The sequence below is a fragment of the Rousettus aegyptiacus genome, unplaced genomic scaffold (genome assembly GCF_014176215.1).
Source record: "Rousettus aegyptiacus isolate mRouAeg1 unplaced genomic scaffold, mRouAeg1.p scaffold_m13_p_4, whole genome shotgun sequence".
Classification (NCBI taxonomy): domain Eukaryota; kingdom Metazoa; phylum Chordata; class Mammalia; order Chiroptera; family Pteropodidae; genus Rousettus; species Rousettus aegyptiacus.
The window spans coordinates 16020154-16038450 of record NW_023416307.1 but is presented as its reverse complement, the minus strand read 5'-3'; positions in this window follow the sequence as shown (position 1 = coordinate 16038450).

Sequence of the window (18297 nt, the reverse complement as noted above, 5' to 3'; positions counted from 1 at the left end):
TTTCCCTACCCGGAATTGGCCTCGTAGTACAGTGAGGAAAATCCAGATATGCTTAGCTTTTATCTGGGATCTTTAAATATTATGCCCATCTTATTTTCATACCTCTAGAAACAAATGTTTTATACTCTTGTCATCGCAAAGTTCACTTTAAAAAAAAATTAAAAAGAAAATCATGCTGCTTGATTCATGGCATTTATACCCTTGACTTTTCAATGAATCAACGACTTCCATGGCTGTCCATATATTTTGATTTTGATACTGAAGATGGCATCTATCACCGTTAATACATAGATGCCTATATACAAAGTCCTTTATATTTTCAAATCTTTAGTAATAATTTCTTAAGCAGATATTTTTTTTTGTAAATTAAGAATCAGGCATGAACTTAACTCACATGTCCAGTTGTAAAGATTTAATGACTCCACCACTGTATGGCGTCTTCCTACTGAGCCACGAGTCACAGAAAGCAAAAAACATCACTGCACCGCAATGCCCGATGCGCATTTCAGCCTCCTTCAGAAATACTCGAAGAGTATCAATATATGGTTGCTTTTCAGCAGGCATTTTGATGACTATAAATGTAATAGAAATGACTAAATCTGAGTATAAATCAAATATAAACCAAATATAACTGCCACCCAAGAGAAAATACTTTGATTTCTTTTTACTTTTTTTCTTTCTGCCTGGTCATTTCTTGAGGCATCAGACATCAAACTGGCTTGGTGTTGGTGTCTTATTCTCCTGGGGAGGAAAGAAAAGTTCAGGGAGCATATATAAATAAAATATAAATAGAAGTATCTTAAATCCATTACTTTTGTACAAGACCACTACAAATTTACTGCCTTCAAAAGAAGTTTTAAAAATCATAAAGGATGGTTTTATTTGAAGAATTATATTGTAATTATACATAGTCAAATAGTCCTAAAGCAATAATACATTCTTCACTGTCAAGTCTATTCTTTTCGACATATTGTGATTGAAATGTTAAAGCATCATCAAGCCTCAGGTAAGGTAAACATCTCAGAAGTTAGAGAATAATATTCTCTTTACTCCCTATTTGGGAAAAAAAGAAGTAAGTTGGGCATAATACAGAGAGAAAGAGAAAATAAAAATAAAACAAGGATGCTATACATTATTATTTACCTGTCAAGGATATTGCAGGACCGGAATTGTTGTGAGCTGCTAATTGGTACACAGTAAATTCACTAAGTGCTATGATCAAGTTTTAAACAATCTGTCTTTGCAACATGGTATTTGAAACCTGGTAGGGGTCTTGTAGACCACAAATCCTTATGGAGAAATGATTTCTTGCAAAAGAATAATAATATTAAAAATACCTAGAGACATAGTTCTCTGGCCATAATTGAACATCTGCAGTCTTAAGAGATTAAATTTTGGCATGTGTGTTTATATCTCTCCCTTTAGACATTGTTACACTTTTATAGAAAAAGACAGTTATGAATGATCTCTTTTTTTTTCAACTGCCAAAAAAAAAGTAAGATCATTAATGTGAGAGTTAATGAGGGGGTATGGAATTTGAGTAAGGAACCCACGTCCAGGTTAAAAAGCTTTATGAATAGAGATTTGGTTTTCTCATGTGTAAATAAATGATTACATTAAATAAACTTCTAAATTTAAATTTTGTTATTTTGTGATTCATAATATTGATTAAGAACCACTACTCTTTTTCTTTTTGACTGCGCAGTATCTTGGACATAGTAGATATAAAAACACTCTGTAAAGGAGTTAACAGATGCTCTTTTTAAATAACTATGGTTTCTTATATACTTGTTAAAATGTGTTAAATTCAAACCCTAATTATTAAAATTCTTTTAGTTAACATTTTTATATGTTCCAAATATTCATGTGTCTTAGTTTGGCTTAAGAAAAGTAAGTCATGTACTTCTATATTAATTATATGGATCCTAAGCTTTTTAGTAATGATACTTTTTATTCTCTCAAGGGTGATGCTACACTGGATAGAAGGCATCAGGTAAGAATATATTAAGTTCCTTTTGTGATTTATTTTTCTATCTGTGGTAAGTTGAATGCTAGTCCTCTGAAAGATATTTCTATTAGAACCTATAAATGTGATCTTCTTTAGAAAAAAATTGAGGTAAGAATTTTGAGACGAGATTATCCTAGATTAAGTAGGGTGCGCCCTCAATTCCATAACCAGTATGCAGAGAAGAGAAGAGAAGAGAAGAGAAGAGAAGAGAAGGGAAGGGAAGGGAAGGGAAGGGAAGGGAAGGGAAGGGAAGGGAAGGGAAGGGAAGGGAAGGGAAGGGAAGAGGAGAGAAGAGAAGGGAAGAGGAGAGAAGATACAGAGGAGAAGTCACGTGAAAAGGGAGGCACAGATTGGAGTATTGTACCCCAAGGAATGTCAGGGGCCATTGAAGGTGGAAGAGGCAAGGGAAAATTCTCCCCTAGAGATCCCAGAGGGAGTAAGGCCCTGTCGACATCTTGCTTTCAGTCACCAGAACTGCTCTGGGAAACTAATAGACTCATATTGCCATTAACTTTTTAAAATATCAAGGCTAATGCATAGAGGGCGAATCAATTAGAAACTAAGCAGCATACTCTAATTGGGTTTTTGAGACAATATAACAGTGACTATAGTGACAGGCCACATAACAATTCAGTCATGATGGACCACATATATGACGATGGGCCCATAAGATTACAACGGAGTTGAAATTTCCTATCTCTAGTAACGTCACAGCCATTGTAAGGTCATAGCCCAACTCATTACTCACATATCTGTGGTGATGCTCGTGTCCAGTGTTTACAAACTCTACAGTAGTATACAGTAATGTCCCAGGCCTTGACATGCGCTCATCACTCACTGACCTCGAGCAATTGTTAGTCCTGCAAACTCCACTCATAGTAAGTGCCTTATACAAGTGTGTCATTTTTTAAAATATTATCTTTTATTTTTACTGGCTTTTTCTGTGTTTAGATATGTTTAGATACACGAATATTTACTGTCGTGTTACAGTTGCCTATACTACTCAGGAGTACACAGGTTTGTAGCCCAGGAGCAATGGGTTAGCTCATATAGCCCAGGTGTGTAGCAGGCTATACCATCTAGATTTTTGTGAGGGCACTCTATGTTGTTTTCACAACAGCAAAATTATCTAAAGATTCATTTCTCAAAAAGTGTTCCTGTCGCTAACCTATGCATGACTGTATTTATCAGGGTATGATCAGGGTGTAGGGAAGCTACAGATGGTAGTTTCAAGGGGGTGCTTATATTAGTTTGCTAAAGCTACCACAGCAAAATACCACTGACTGAGTCTTTTAAACTAGAGAAATTTATTTTCTCAGGGGTCCAGAGGACAGGTGCCCAAGATCAAGGTGCTGGCAGGGTTGGTGTCGCCTGAGGCCTCTCTCCTTGCCTTGCAGATGGTCGTTTTCTTGTTGTGTCCCCACAAGGTCTTTTTTATGTGCTCATGCATCTCTGGTGTCTCTCTTCTTATAAGGCCACCAGCCAGCTAGGATTAGGGCCTACTCTTAATAGTCCCACTTTAATTTAATCACCTCTTTAAAGGCCTTATCGAGAAATATAGTCACATTCTAAGGTACTGGGGGTTGGGATTTCAGCATATAAATGTTTTTGGGAGACACAATTCAATCCTTAACAGTGCTCTTAGTGAGGCAAGACCTGAAGAGAACAGGAGAAGTAGCAGTTGTATGAACGCAGATTCAGAGAAGACAATGTGGAGATGACACCTGCCAGATGCTATGAGTGTTGGTGGAGAGACAGACAAAACCTCAGAGGAAAGGAGGCTGGGAAGGGAATTCTTCCTTCCCTTTGTTCATTTCCTGGAGGGCAAAAAAGGCAAGAAAGACCACTTCGACAGTACATACATGCCAGCCTTCCAGCACAGAGGGCGAGTTTGACAGGATACAGAGATGATGTGAAGAGGCAAATGGAAGAGACCCAGCACAACTGAAACTTGAAAACTATTTCAGTCTGAATGCATTAACAAAATAGGTCCAGAATAATAAAGTATTTCTTTACAACTTAATTTTATATTTAAAGAGTTAATGAAAACAATATGGTCTTGTATAATGTATTCTCAAAATTATAGGCATGACCTGGAAGCTTTAAAAACCTTACTTCTTACGGAATTATTTTCCACATTTTTGATCAATATATATGAGTACTTGTGTTGATAAACACTATGTATTTTAAAGTTGACAGCTTTAAAGATTTAAATGATGACTGCTTAGCAGGGTTCTGGCCCTGGTATTCAAAATGCACTCGAACACCTTTTAAACTTTCTAACCTCTAGCTCTCTTATTTGTTAAGTAGAAAGATTATTGATATTCGAGAACCTAATGAAACAATTATGGGACATTATTTTAATAAAACAAGTGCTGGAGAAATGCTTTTCATGACTATAGTATATTTATTAGCATATTGTCACCACCTACCACTAATATTTATTAGATAAATATTTATTTAATGGGATAAAACTGCAAATAATCAACTGCTCATTTTCCTAGATATATAAATAAGCCACTGAAAGATAATTATTATTTGAACGTATTTATGTATTCTAGGAAACTTAGTAATAGGGGATAAATATTTGGGCTTGCAATCAGGCTGTTCCCTTTTTTCACGGGCTCCTTAGTCATTTTATATTAACATTTTTCATAGATAGAATAAATGAAAACATTTTTTACAAAATTCCTCAGAGTTTTACATGTATGTTGAATTTTTAGTCTTATTCGGCAAGAGAATGTAACTGGCTCAGATGGAAAGCTGTCAGAAATGTAGAGATTTAATTTCTATATTAAAAAAAACCTGTTAAACCCTTGGAAATAATTGTTAATTGGTGCATATGTTTTGATATATTTCTTAGATATTTTTTGAAAAAATATCTAATTATAATTTGTAACATATTTTATTAAAAAGCATTTCTGATAAATTAGAGTCAAAGTGGAGTTGAAATTATTGAGTAAAAACGTATACAGCTTCGGAAAAGAAAGTAACCACTAGAGAGCACTGCTGCTCTACATCAGACCGGCTTGCAGCTATAATAGATACTGAAGATTTAAAACCTAGGGTTCGACATGGCAAATTTGAATTGTAATATGAAATACTCTAAATAAAGAAAAATAAACTTGTTACCATTTATATTATCTCTCAGACAATTTGAAAACCTTAAGCACTTAAATTGGCACTTCTATCAAGCTAATTTTACTGGTCCTTGAGGTGTAATTTAGGGGGAAAAATACATAAAGAAGATATATATGTCACTCCATAATAGTAGCTTTGGTTAGATAAATCCTGATGTATACTCATTGTAAAGATTTCTACTCATAACGTAAGATAATAATGATAATAACTTAGCTTCACAGACTAGTTTTCCTCTAAAGTGCTACGATGTATTTATATCTACCCAGTATATTTTTATAACATAGTAAATAGCCATATTTACATCCCAGGGTGAGAAGATAAAGACAGGTAATATAATCACCAGTTTAAAAAGGAAGAAATTGAGGTACGGAATGTCATTGTTTGTCTAAATCTCAGGAGTTAGAGAGTAAAAATGCTTGTGTGTATGTGTACACATAGGGGTACAAATAGGGAAAAAGAAATATTTTTTTCCATAAAATTAAAAGTTAAAAATGCAAAATAAAACAATAGATTAGATACACACATGTAACATACAAATTTTGAGGAGAGAAAATGCAATTTAATTATTATGTTTCATTAATAAATATTATAATCTTTAATAGCAATAAAACATTCTGTGCTTACTGTGAACTAAAAAACAAATGGCTAATATAGAAATGTAAGACACATTCTCTGAAGTACAATAATTGAAATAGAGTTAAAAAGATATGTTGTATATGTCAAAATAGCACACATTGAATGGTTTTACGTGAAAAATATGCCAAGTGTTGTATATACAGAACAAAGGAGGTCACTATGAGTAGGAGTAAAGTATTTTATGGTAGATCTTTAAATTTGAATTTGGTCTCGAAATATGAGAAAAATTCAGATTGGTGGCAAGGACATTCATTAGAACATGGGGAAAAAAACTCAGAGATCTGGGTGGTCCAAACACAGGTGCCATTTAATACAAATATCTGTCTGTTTTTGTAAGGACGGTTGGGGAGTAGTTGAAGAAGTCTACAAAGATACATTAGGGCTATATTGTGTGTAATTTTGAATTCCATGTTGAGATGCTTTGATTTGATCCAAACTATTTAAATCAGATGCCTGGCATTACCAAAGCAGGATTTAGAAAGGTTAATCTGTTTGCAAGACAGATTCCTATGTGGAGAAACTTCAGTGAGAGAAGACTTTAAAGAATCTGTTTCACAGAACAAACTTGAGATGCTACGAGCCTAAATTATGACAGTGGCGATGGACGGAGAAAAGAAAGGACTAATATAGAAGTCTTCTAGAAATAAGAAACCACAGGGATTTTGATTTATTAAGTGTGGAGATTTCAGAAGGGAGAGAAGATGAGAAGTGGGCATGAGAAACTAAACTCGAAGGACATGAAACAAATGAACGAGGACGTGGATTTGTACCAAAGAGAAAACAGAAAACTCCATTCAGTTTTAGAAAAGTTAAAATATCTTTCATTGATTAAATATAATGATTGTCCCCAGAGATGCAGGGCAGAGCTGCAGAAAAGAATTAAGTCTGACAATCATCAATATAGATGTAATAGTTATATTTAGAAATGCTAATTGAACCAGAAAGAGATGATACATTTCTGAGTCAAAGGGAAATGAGGAAATAAGGGATTAAAGGTTTAAATATGGTTTAATCTGCATTTAATGGTTAGAGAAAGAAAAGCCACCACTGAAATATTTAAAATTATTATCTTAGCTAGTCATAGGAGAGATGAGATCAATGAACCAGAGCCAGAGAATGAGGGGTTCTCTGAAGTAAAACTCTAAGATTAGGTCAAGAAAGACAGGCAAAATATTGTGGAATTAAGTAATTAAGAACAGGTCATGCTACACTGGGAAGTGTCATTTCATCAAAGTATTGGTGAAAGAAGAAAGATGTTAATGGGTTTAGAATGGAGAGGAGGGGAAATAGAAGCTGGAGTAAATCATTATTTGAGAATACAGGCAGTAAAATGAAATCGAATAGGAAATTAGGGTCAAAGGATTAACTAGTAGGTTTAAATATTGGTTATAATAGAATATATATCACTTAGGAAATATTGAGTTATGATATTTAGGAAAAATTGTGTTATAATATTTAGAAAAACATATTGTATGCTCTCTGCCAAAGAGGAAAAGGAAAGAAGTAAGAGAAGTGAAAGTTCCAAAATACAGAGAATAATTGAAGGACAAAGTGAATGTCGGAGAAGATAGAAAGAGGAGGCTGAGGACACAGTCTGAAGTAATAGCTTTAGAAAGCTGTGATAATACGACTTTCGATAAGCCTGAAGAGATATGTTAGACTATGAGTTTAGATGGAGGTAGTCTTAGCTATCTCAAATCTATTTTGAAATTATAGATGGGACAAGTCAATCAATAAAAACCAGGATCATTTCAGTCATCTTTGTGTTGTAGGAGGTGAGATGGCACTTAAAAAAAAAAAAAAAAAAGAAAAGAAAAGAAAAGAAAAAAACGAAAAAGAAAGAAAGAACAGGGGCACAGAAGTTAATTTTGCCTGCCTCACAATTTGTTTGATACTCAGTGCTGAATAAGAATCCTGATGCTATTGTGTGAATTATAGTTTGCATGAAGACTGTCCTGCTGATGTGTTTATTTAAATTGAATAACAAATGAAAAGCGAACTGAGCTTTCTTATAATCCTGAAGTTGCAATACTAGAACTTGTGGACCAATGTTCTAAACTACTTGTTTTTGTCATTTCAGCCTTATGGACTTCTGTTTTCAAAGTGACATTTCCATCTTTAAAAGCCAGACATTAATAGTTGGAACTATTCTGTAATCCATAAAGAACAAAGCAGCAAAACTGTTGGTCGTATTCGATCAGAACTGGGTGAAGAAATGCTGGTGAGATTTTCTGCCTGTCAAATTTTCTCATTCTTGTGCTGATGTGGATGTAGACCTTCTGACCTTGCTGGGCTCTTTGCTTCTTTTGAATTTTCTGATTCCTGCTCAGCCTTTCACTCAGCCAGCAACTTTTCTAGGAACTCCTTACCTATTACTTTTGATCCCCAAACTGCCTGTCCAGCTGATAGACTATCATACTCTGACCTTCTGTACCTCAATTGTTGATCAAATATTGAGTACCTTAGTGCTGAATTGCCTCCTCCAACTTGGTGTAGGATATGTCAACAAGTAGATCTGCCTGCCTAAATTCCTCTACCCTATGTTCATTAAGCCCTGTTTGGCCTTTTCTAGTTCTTGATTCTTTATCCATCTTTAGAAAAACATCTCCCAAATTCTAGCAGAACATCAATTCAAGATAGTGCCTGGACAATGATGGGAGCAAGTGCGATGACATTAAATGGGTAAGAAACAGTGAAGGAGATAATGAGCTTGGTCGTGGACATGTTTTATTTATGGTTATGAGAGATGTATTATGTTACACAGTTTATCTTGGGTACTCACAACATTTAAGGTATATTTGCTACTACTTCACCATCAGGTAAAAAAATAAATCCTCGCCTAATCTTATTTTAATGTTTAATTTCTATCCAGGTTTAGATATACTGGAGTTTTATTTTATGTCTTTTAAGATTCCAGTTGTGGATTTTTTTTTTTTTTTGCTAGGAGTTAAAACTATGTAGCTCCCTTAACAAAAAACCATTTTAGACTCAATTATGGCTGAAAAAAGAAATCTTAATTGTATCCATTACACACATGTTTATTTTACCAATGTCAGTTCAATAACAGAAAAAGTACCACCAATATTTCTTTTCTGAAAGATTTATTATGGCATGATATTTAGTAGAGCAGTAATTGTTATTGTTTGTGTCAAAATTATCCATGTAGTTACCTCCTAACCTTTTCTCATGCCAGACCATTTGTAGGAAGTGATTATATGTAAGATGCTTCCAAGAAAATGTTGCAGGTTTCTCAAGGTTTGTGGTGATCTGCTGAGGGGTTTATCCATCCAAAACCCTACTAACTATAAACAAAATTAATTTTAGACTATAATAAAGAATAAAAAGCATTTGTTTGATCATGAGGAACTGCAGCCAGGGAGACACAGATTCAGGTAGCAACCTAAATTGTGCTCCACAGGACAAAGGGGAGAGGTCGCCTTTTATAGTCAAAGTTCCCACTCAGGTTTTCAGTTAGGTCCCTTTTATATAAGTGGGGCATCCAAATTGCGCAGTTCTGATTGGACGCGGCAGATCTCAGTCCACTGGTAAAAGGACAAAACAAGGGTTTTCTGCACTTCTTGACTCAGATGGCTTTAACACACAAGGCACAATGTGGGCAGCCCAGAATTCAGTCTGAGATTCCTCCCGGCATACAGAGTACATGAGAAGCCCCTGACAGCAAATGGCCACAAGGCTCTTAGTTATAAAATTTGGGACCTCAGTTGACCAGGGGAAATCCATCTTAGCAGATACATTTTTTTTCTCATCGAATGAATCTTTTCATCAAATGAATATTTCTTCTTAGCATCCACATAACCATTTTGGACCTTAGGGGTTCCTGATGTCTGCTAAATTTAAACCAATTAACTTAATAGATTGGAATCACCATCCACCCAGTTAATCAACCTGGAATGTGGGAATTATCCTCTCAGACTCTCATCCTTAACCAAAACACCTAGAAACATTTTGAATTTCTTTCTTTTTTTCCATACCTCTACCTCTTGTCCTAGTTCAGGTAAATCATGTTTTCCTCAAATTCTTGCTGTACATTCCTAAATTGGTCTTCCTAAATCTAGGATTTACCCCCTTCTTTGCCTAGCGCTAGTCACGCTGCCCCTTCTGCATGGATTGCCCTTTTAACTATTAGCAGGACTAAAGATTCCAATGTATGCAACTAAGCTCCAAGGTCGCCTCAAGATGACTTTCCTGGCACTTCAGATCTCCACATTAACTTGGTGTTACAAACAGACTGAGTCCTTCTCACTTTCTACAAAAACCTATATGTCACCTCTGCCTCTGCAAGTAAAACACAGTGTTGTAATTGTGCTTTTGGATCTATTTCTCTCATTAAACTCAGAGATCATTGAGGACAAAAAACATATTTTATTATTTCTCCAGAACTCAGTTTAATACTGAATATATAATGGGACTCAATAAATGCCTGTTAAATAAACAAATAAATATATAGATCTACCTTTATACTTTATTTACTTTCCATGGTCAAGAGCTTTTTGTGTGTGTGTGTTACATTTAACACAGTAACAAATATGTAACAAAGATTGATGACTATATCAATATACTACATTTTTTCCACTTTCAAGTTCTTGCTTGAGGAGGGCTTATATCATATGTTTCTTCCCAATAATTTGATAATATCTTGTGACAAAATTGAGTTAGAAATTCAATAAGATTTTATTATAAAAAAGAGAGTGCTGAAAAGTTTATCAAAATTTCAGTGTACATACATTGGGGAATCCTACACATTTCTGAGGTCTAGATAAGTGGAGCTCATCTTAGTCAAAACAGAATTATGATGAGAGCTATCTAGGACATTGATTGTCTCTCTATATAATATAATTAGTGTAATATAATATAATTGATATAATACATTGGTAACTCCTCTTTGGGTGGGAGATATCTATGAATAGCTTGGTATAAGTTGATTGATTGCCTCTAGACCTCATACCACCACTTGCAATTCTGGGAATTCAGGACTAAAAATAATTAAAGAGGCGGGCAGACAGGATTATTTCAACTCAATTTAACATTTGACACATATTCATTGCTTGTTGCTATATGTGCACTTTTGAATTGTTTCCTAATACTTCATGCACTGTCACCTTACTAGAACATGAATTTCTGCTCTCCAATTCTGTCTTATTCATGTTTATATATCAAGCACATAGCGTGGTTTATAAGTCCATAAGAGCTCAGCATATGCTTTTTAGGTTGAATGAATACAAGTTTTGATCAACAATATATGTTACTGTTAAAATAAATACAGGCATGTAGTATAAGCAAGACACATTTTTTTTTACTCAGTCCAGTAGGGGAAGAGATGAAAAGGGGTTAGGTGGGATGAGTATTACACAAAGAACTCAATGAATGTTATGGGAAAAATACATAAATAGTGCAATAGCCATATTCGTACAAATGGCCATATTTGCAGTTTAATTTAGACCTCCTATTCATATTGACAGGCAAAGCCCTAAAATGAATGAAAAATGGGCTTCTTGTCGGAGACCATGGTACTCTGAACCTTAGATTTTGGATTTATCATCAGGTTCCAAAAATATTTTGACATGTTGTATCTATAAGGTGAATCGAATAAGGCAACATTTAATAGTAATAAATGTGAACTCTTATGTAACCAAGTGCAAAATCAAAGAATGGATAGAAAATCCTTATATTAAAAACAACAACAACAGCAAACCCTTCTAAGTCCAATGAAAATCAACAGTGAGTTAGTTTCTAAAATTGTTATAAATTTCAAGCTTCATTAATGGCATGGTATCTATAATAACACAGATAATTCCCTCTTTGCTCTGTGCATGTTGGAATTCACCAAACGAATTAACATTTTATTAACTTGTTATTTCCTTAATTTATATAGTGTCTAATTTCCAAAATGATTTGAGACAATATCCTTGACTATCTTTTAATATGAAGATTCCAGGCAGAATTTGTGCCTTTTGCAAGACTGAAATCATGCAATTGATGCCCAATTCCAGTTGATGGTATCAAAAAATATTTCAACTCATATTCTCAGAGGTAGAATTAATTGTCTGCAGGCCATATATGGAGGCACCTCTTTGCTATTGTTATACATCAAATTAAGGTCTTAAAAAATCTCTAGCTGTGAAAGCAACATAAGAATTTCTAAACTGTACCTCATTTGTTAATTTTCCATGTCTACATTAATGTCAATTCATCATGTAATACTCAATTTGGACAATAAATTGGACCTGGAAAAAAAAAAGTTTCCAAAGTAAAGTGCAGAAACATTAGAGAACATCCAAAATGATGACTGAAGTCAAAGCTAGGCAACATTAGCAATAATTAAGGAGTTAGCAAAACATTTATTTATTCAATAAAAGGAATTCATTAAGCAAATATTTTTTTGAATACTCTATTAGGTCTTGAGTATTCAACAACAATAAAGAAAAAAGCAAGAGAAAATATCCCTTCATGTTTGGAAAGCCTAGGGTCTAGCTGAGGGACACGATAAAATGGTCTCAGGAATAAATATACAACTGTGACCAAGTTAAGTCCTGAGAAGACAAGCAGATTTCCAAGACATAACTAACTGGAAGTATTAGATTTGGTAAAGGTGGTAAGTTTGGGCCCCCTTAAAAAAGTGAAAACTGATTTCAGAACTTCCTGATAAATAAAATATTAATGAGTATGTATTCCATATTCTATCATTGATGAATGTGGAAATCGACATAATATACTAAGAAGGTAATTTTTCAGTAACTATCAAAATGTTAAATGTAAATGTCCTTTTACCCAAAGTTTTGGATGGCATACTTGTGTCTCCCCAAAATTCATGGATTGAAACCCTATTACCAAACATCAGTGTAATGATATTTGGAAATGGAGCCTTTGGGAGGCAATTAGGTCATAAGAGTGGAGCCCTCGTGATGGGATTAGTGCCCTTATGAGAAGAGACAGGAGAGGGTTCACTTTCTCTCTCTCTCATGCAGCTGTGTGAGGACCATGAGAGAGCAGAGAGCTGTGCCCATAGGGCACTCATTTTCTAATGCCCTTTTGACTTTCTACAAGTCTTTTGGCATCAAGGACTAAACAATATAGAACCAGGAGCATTTGTTGACGCATTTGATCTTTTCTCATTAGCAAACGGACATATATTTTTACAGCATGTTAGAGCAATGCTTTTATTTCATCAGTCTCTGAGAAATGTAAAAAAAAAAAAAAATTAAACACGTCCCTTGTAACGCAGGACTAAGACATTTTTTCCCCCAGTTTTTAGTGGCTGCTTCATTGATTTTCCCTGACCTTGATTTGACTACTACTTTCCTTTAATCCCTATGTTTTTATCTCAGCTATTTTACATTTAGAAATAGCTTAACTAAAAGGACCAACCACTATAAAACTTTTTCATTTTACTAATATAGCATGGTTGCTTACCCAGTAACATTTTTAGGTGCTTTCCCAAATACCTATCAAGCTTAACATAGATTTTTAAAGAACTAAAGTAAATTTGAAGTGTTAAAATATTGGCCTATTGTCCAGATACACAAAATATTTAAAAAGTGAAAATTAAGTTTATTAATCTACAAGCTGGAGGAAAAAGAGGATCAAGAAGTTTAAGAACCTCAAATTGAAATGCTTTAGGAAGCTGTTCAGGTGACTCAAACTGTAGAACTAGGACAGGTATTGGATGAGAGGTAGTGATGGGGATTTTGTTGAATTAGAAAGTAAAGTTTTGGTCTACAGAGGTAGCTGGTTCTCATTTTTAGCATATTTAGTATTGCCATACCTTCTTAAGTTGTTTCAAAAGTAGTTGGCAACTGGGCTTTTATAATAAAGGTTCTCAATTTATAAAATTGTTTTGTTTGCTAAATCACCAAGCACACAAATGAATATATGGGCTGAATTTAGACCTTAGGGCTACCACTTGAAGTGGAGAGAGACTAAGATAATGAAGGCCTTGAGTTGGAGGATAGAGAAAAATAACGGGGCCACTGGGGATCCTTGTAATTTCCAGAGGGAAGGGAAGTCATTCAGTCACAACCATAAATATGCTAATCAGCTTGAAAGTCTGCAGATAAGGCTTTCACAGCCAATTTTTTTTTTTTATCATTGGAGATATTTTTGCTACAGTTTATTGATTTATACTGCTTGACTGCTCTGAAAAATGAGAAAATATCAAAAGTCCAGGGCCACCCCTAGTTCTTGGAAACTTAGTTGGCTTTGAATATAGGCATTTTCAGAAAAACAAAACAAAACAAACAAAAGAGTCATTTCTATAGCTAGCACTATTTACTGTATGCTATTTTTCTTAATGCCATAATACTCTTGATTTTATTTCTTTTTAGATCTCATTATCAAGCTTTTTTTTTTTTTTTTGGCTCTTATTTCTCCATCTATTAAGAATGAATCAAAGTTTATCTTTACCTAAGTTTCAGTATAGAAACAAACAAACATATACATAAATATCAGCAGATGTAGTTTACTTTTAAACAAATTCCCTAGTCATGCCTTTCTTGGAATATGGATTAACTGACCCATTTAACTGTCCTAGGATTTCTAAGAATACTAGATACATGGGGCAGATATTCTTATAGTAGAATTACCTGACTGGACATTTTCTTAATGGCAAACATCTAGTCAGTGATTAATGTGGCTGTTAAAATTTCCCATGGCACCAAGATACACACACATCTGTGCATGTATTTGACCACAGTCTCCTCTTGGCAGAACAATCAGAGAAGTTTCTCAAATGGTCTTCTCCAGAGAGACTTGACCAAGGAGCATCATTTCTGATTCTTTTAGAACACACATTAGAAATACATTGTTTATTTGTTTGTTAACTTACTTTCCTTTTGAGAAGTTGAGTCAATAGGCATGTGGTTGATGTCATCTAAAATTATACACTTTTGGATAGGAGTATAACTATATTGAAGGAGAGGATTCAGATAAGCGGGAAGAAGATAGAACCCCAATGGGCGGGGGGGGAGGAGGCAGAAGTAATTTTCTGTTTAGAAAAGTAAACATATTTGACAAAGAAATAGAGAAAAGAGTGATAAACAGAGAAGTGTAAAGAAGGTAAATGTTGATTATTTTGCATTGAATAATGTATGACAAATATCTATACATTAGTTCTCTAGGAGATCAATATTCCCCATTTCTCCAAATTCCGCTTATATGCATCCTTAATCTTATCCACTTAAAAGACAGAGGAAGGAGTTTTAAATGTCTGACTCAGAATGATAGGCAATTTTATATGAAGGCCTGAAAGAAGAAGAAATTTACCCTTTTTGCTTCCTGTCTGCATGAACTGGGACATCGGTCTTTTGCCGTTGAACTAGAATTTACACCACTGGGCCCCTCATCCTCAGGCTTTTGCATTTGGAGCTGAACCACACTACTGGCTTTCCTGGGTATACAGCTTGCAATGGCAGATTGTGGGATTTCTCTGGAGAACCTAATAGCAGAAAGAACCTCCCTTTAGAGCATTAGCTTAAGTTCTTTTAGAAGACATCAGTGGTTCTGCCATCTTTGTAATGTCCTCAGCTGTGTGTCTCATTCAACTTCATATTTAAGGAGAACCTGCAATTTTTTCTCTCACTGCTGCACTGGCATTTGGAGGAAACAAAGTTTGGAAGAGGGGAAATGTAAGAATGGCACTTGGAACATTTCTTCTCTCTTCACACCTGGCTTTTTCCTTTTCCATCCATAAAATCGCTTTTGTTATTTTTTAGAGATTCTCACTTCATTCACCTTTCAAACTGTTTTGAGGCATATTCCCAAGTCTGCTATTTTCATTAGCTACTATCTCTAGCTACGCTTTTATAAGGATTACTTTCAGTTATATTAGAAATAAATATACTTCTCTTATTATAATTTTACTGTAACTTTCTGAATCAAAGAACATTATATACAAGTGTGAATGTGCATATATACACACACACTCACAGAGGCACACACATGACCCCACATTATCTGCATACATCCTATACGATCTTATACCCCATAATATACTCTGCTGCCTCCTTCGAGCTTTCCTTAAGAAGTGAATTGCTTCTGAAAGCCTAAGTGATCTAAATCTCACCATCATTTTCTCTTAATTGAATAGTATAAGTCCTAGATAACTAGATTACATATTGTTCTGTAAGTAAACGATAAGTCCAGCCAGATGAGTTGTAGCGGATGTGTAAACGAGGGTACAATTAAGTGATAACCAATTGTCTCACCTTTTGTAAATTTAGTCAGCAGTCTTACCTCTAAATGAACTATAACAGTCCCCAAAATATGAAACCGGAATCATACTGTCACTCACCAATTTGCTCCAGTCTCAGTGGAATTTATCTAACTGTCCCTCAGAATCAGGTCTTTTTAGTTTAACTTACTGTGGCTCTACTTTACAGTAATGACCCTGGTGTGTGACTCAGTGAACAGAGGACACCTGCTATTAGTTCTCTTATTTCAGTGACCCATTAACGAGTATTACCAGAACAAAAAATTGTCTTAAACCAGTGATTTCAAACATATGTTTTTATCTTTCCAGTAGCCGCTGTTAAAATTCTTCACTATCAATGGCAGATTAGGAACAAAGGAACAGAGGCCTCAGGAAAGGGTACACTACGTGAAATCTGCAATTAAGAGTAAGCACCGCTGACAATACAAAGAGTCACAGGCACATACAGAGAGTGTGGCAGGGAGGCACTGCCACTGGGAAAGTTAGGAAGCAAACACTTAGCCGACATGGTAGTACCAGCAAAAGTACACGGATTTTCCCCCTTAACTATCCATCCTTTATTGTAACTATCAAATTAGCAAGTGTGTTAGAGAGAGTGCCATGCTCCTGGGACGAGGCAATCATTTCTTCTCCTCTCACTCATATTCCAGCTTGACGGTTCCCTAGGGGGACAGCAGAAATAAATTTAGGCTGCCCTGATGGAGGCCAGGCAGCTCATTAGCAGCTGCCATCACAACATTTTACCTTCGGCTTACAGATGGAGACAAGGGCCCTTTGAAGGCAATTCTAAAGCAGCTTCGCATAGAGCAGGCTAAGTGGGGATCCTGTAAAGTGTCGTTACCCTGGAAACCAAGTGCAACAAATATCCTGTTGTCATCAGTTCAGGGTGTGTGTAGTTCACACATAAATGCCGGGTTTGTGGAGAAATTTGCACAGTGGTTGCCTGTGTTATAGATACACGTCAGCAAGAGGTCTTTTGGGTCAGTCAGATCTTGTATGGAGTCATGGACTCCCTTTGAAAGAGGAGCATGTGAAAAGATCTGAAATAAATTACTCTTACATGGTATATGTGTGATACAGAGTTCCTGTGTGATATGCAGTGTTTCCTTGTGCAATTTAGAAAGATGTGTCAGTTTTAATCGAATTATATCTTATATTAATGTAGAGGCTTATCTCGTTCATAGAAATCCCTAGATTCTTTGTGGGAACACCAGTAGTGGAGTTTTATCTTGTTTATCTAGGAACAATATCATCCCAATTTTATTCATACTCATTCAATTCAAAATACAACTAAAAAAAGGAGGTATTATTTTTCACAGTACTTCTTATTTAAGTCCTTGAAGCAATAAAGAAAGAAAGAAAGAAAGAAAGAAAGAAAGAAAGAAAGAAAGAAAGAAAGAAAGAAAGAAAGAAAAAATATATATATAAGGTTTTAAGTGGTGTCTGACTTTAAATTATGCATGATTTAACCTTCTGGAGGTCTTGACCTTAGACCATAATAAGTAAAACTAGGTTTAAAGAATTAGTATGTAATTCTGGATTCTAGTTATCTCACTAGAAAATACATCCTATTAAATTAAGATATCAAGAGAGAAATTTCTCATAAAGGAATTCAAATGATGATTTTTCAAGGAGAAAAGTTCGTTAAAAAAAGAAGTGGCCTGAACATACTATAGATTAGAGACATTTTTAACAGTAGTAATTGAAATGGAATCCCTAAGTGCCGCTACAGTATAAACATCGAGCTAGAAATTGACCTAACTTGGCAGCTCGCCTTTTAATTGCATAACACATTTTTAACTAATAATTCAGTTTTGCTAAGTTTATATTTTGGTATTTATAGAAAACGTCAGTGACATCATGGACAAGGAGTCTTTACACTGTTTGTTCAGTTATTACTGATCTTCTCCGTATTTCCTACTTGAATCTTTACTCATTTTAAGTGGCATTCTTTATTAAAATATACTAAAACTATGAAGTTCGGGTGGGTATTATCCTGATGTTACACATAGAGAAATGGAAGTACCAAGAACTTTAGCCATTTATCTGTGTTCACATGGTGAGTTATTAATAGAGCCAGGTCTTTGAATTTCCCTTCTTACTATTTAATCACCGGTTTATGATAGGCTACAATTCAACTCTACCTAATTATTCTGTAGAATCATAACGATTGATTGGTTAACACAGACACATATACTTACTTAACTTTAATTTGATCTTCTTAGATTTGAAATATGCTTTTGTACTGTCTAGGCTGTCAGAAGAATGAAGCTCTTCCTTTTTCATA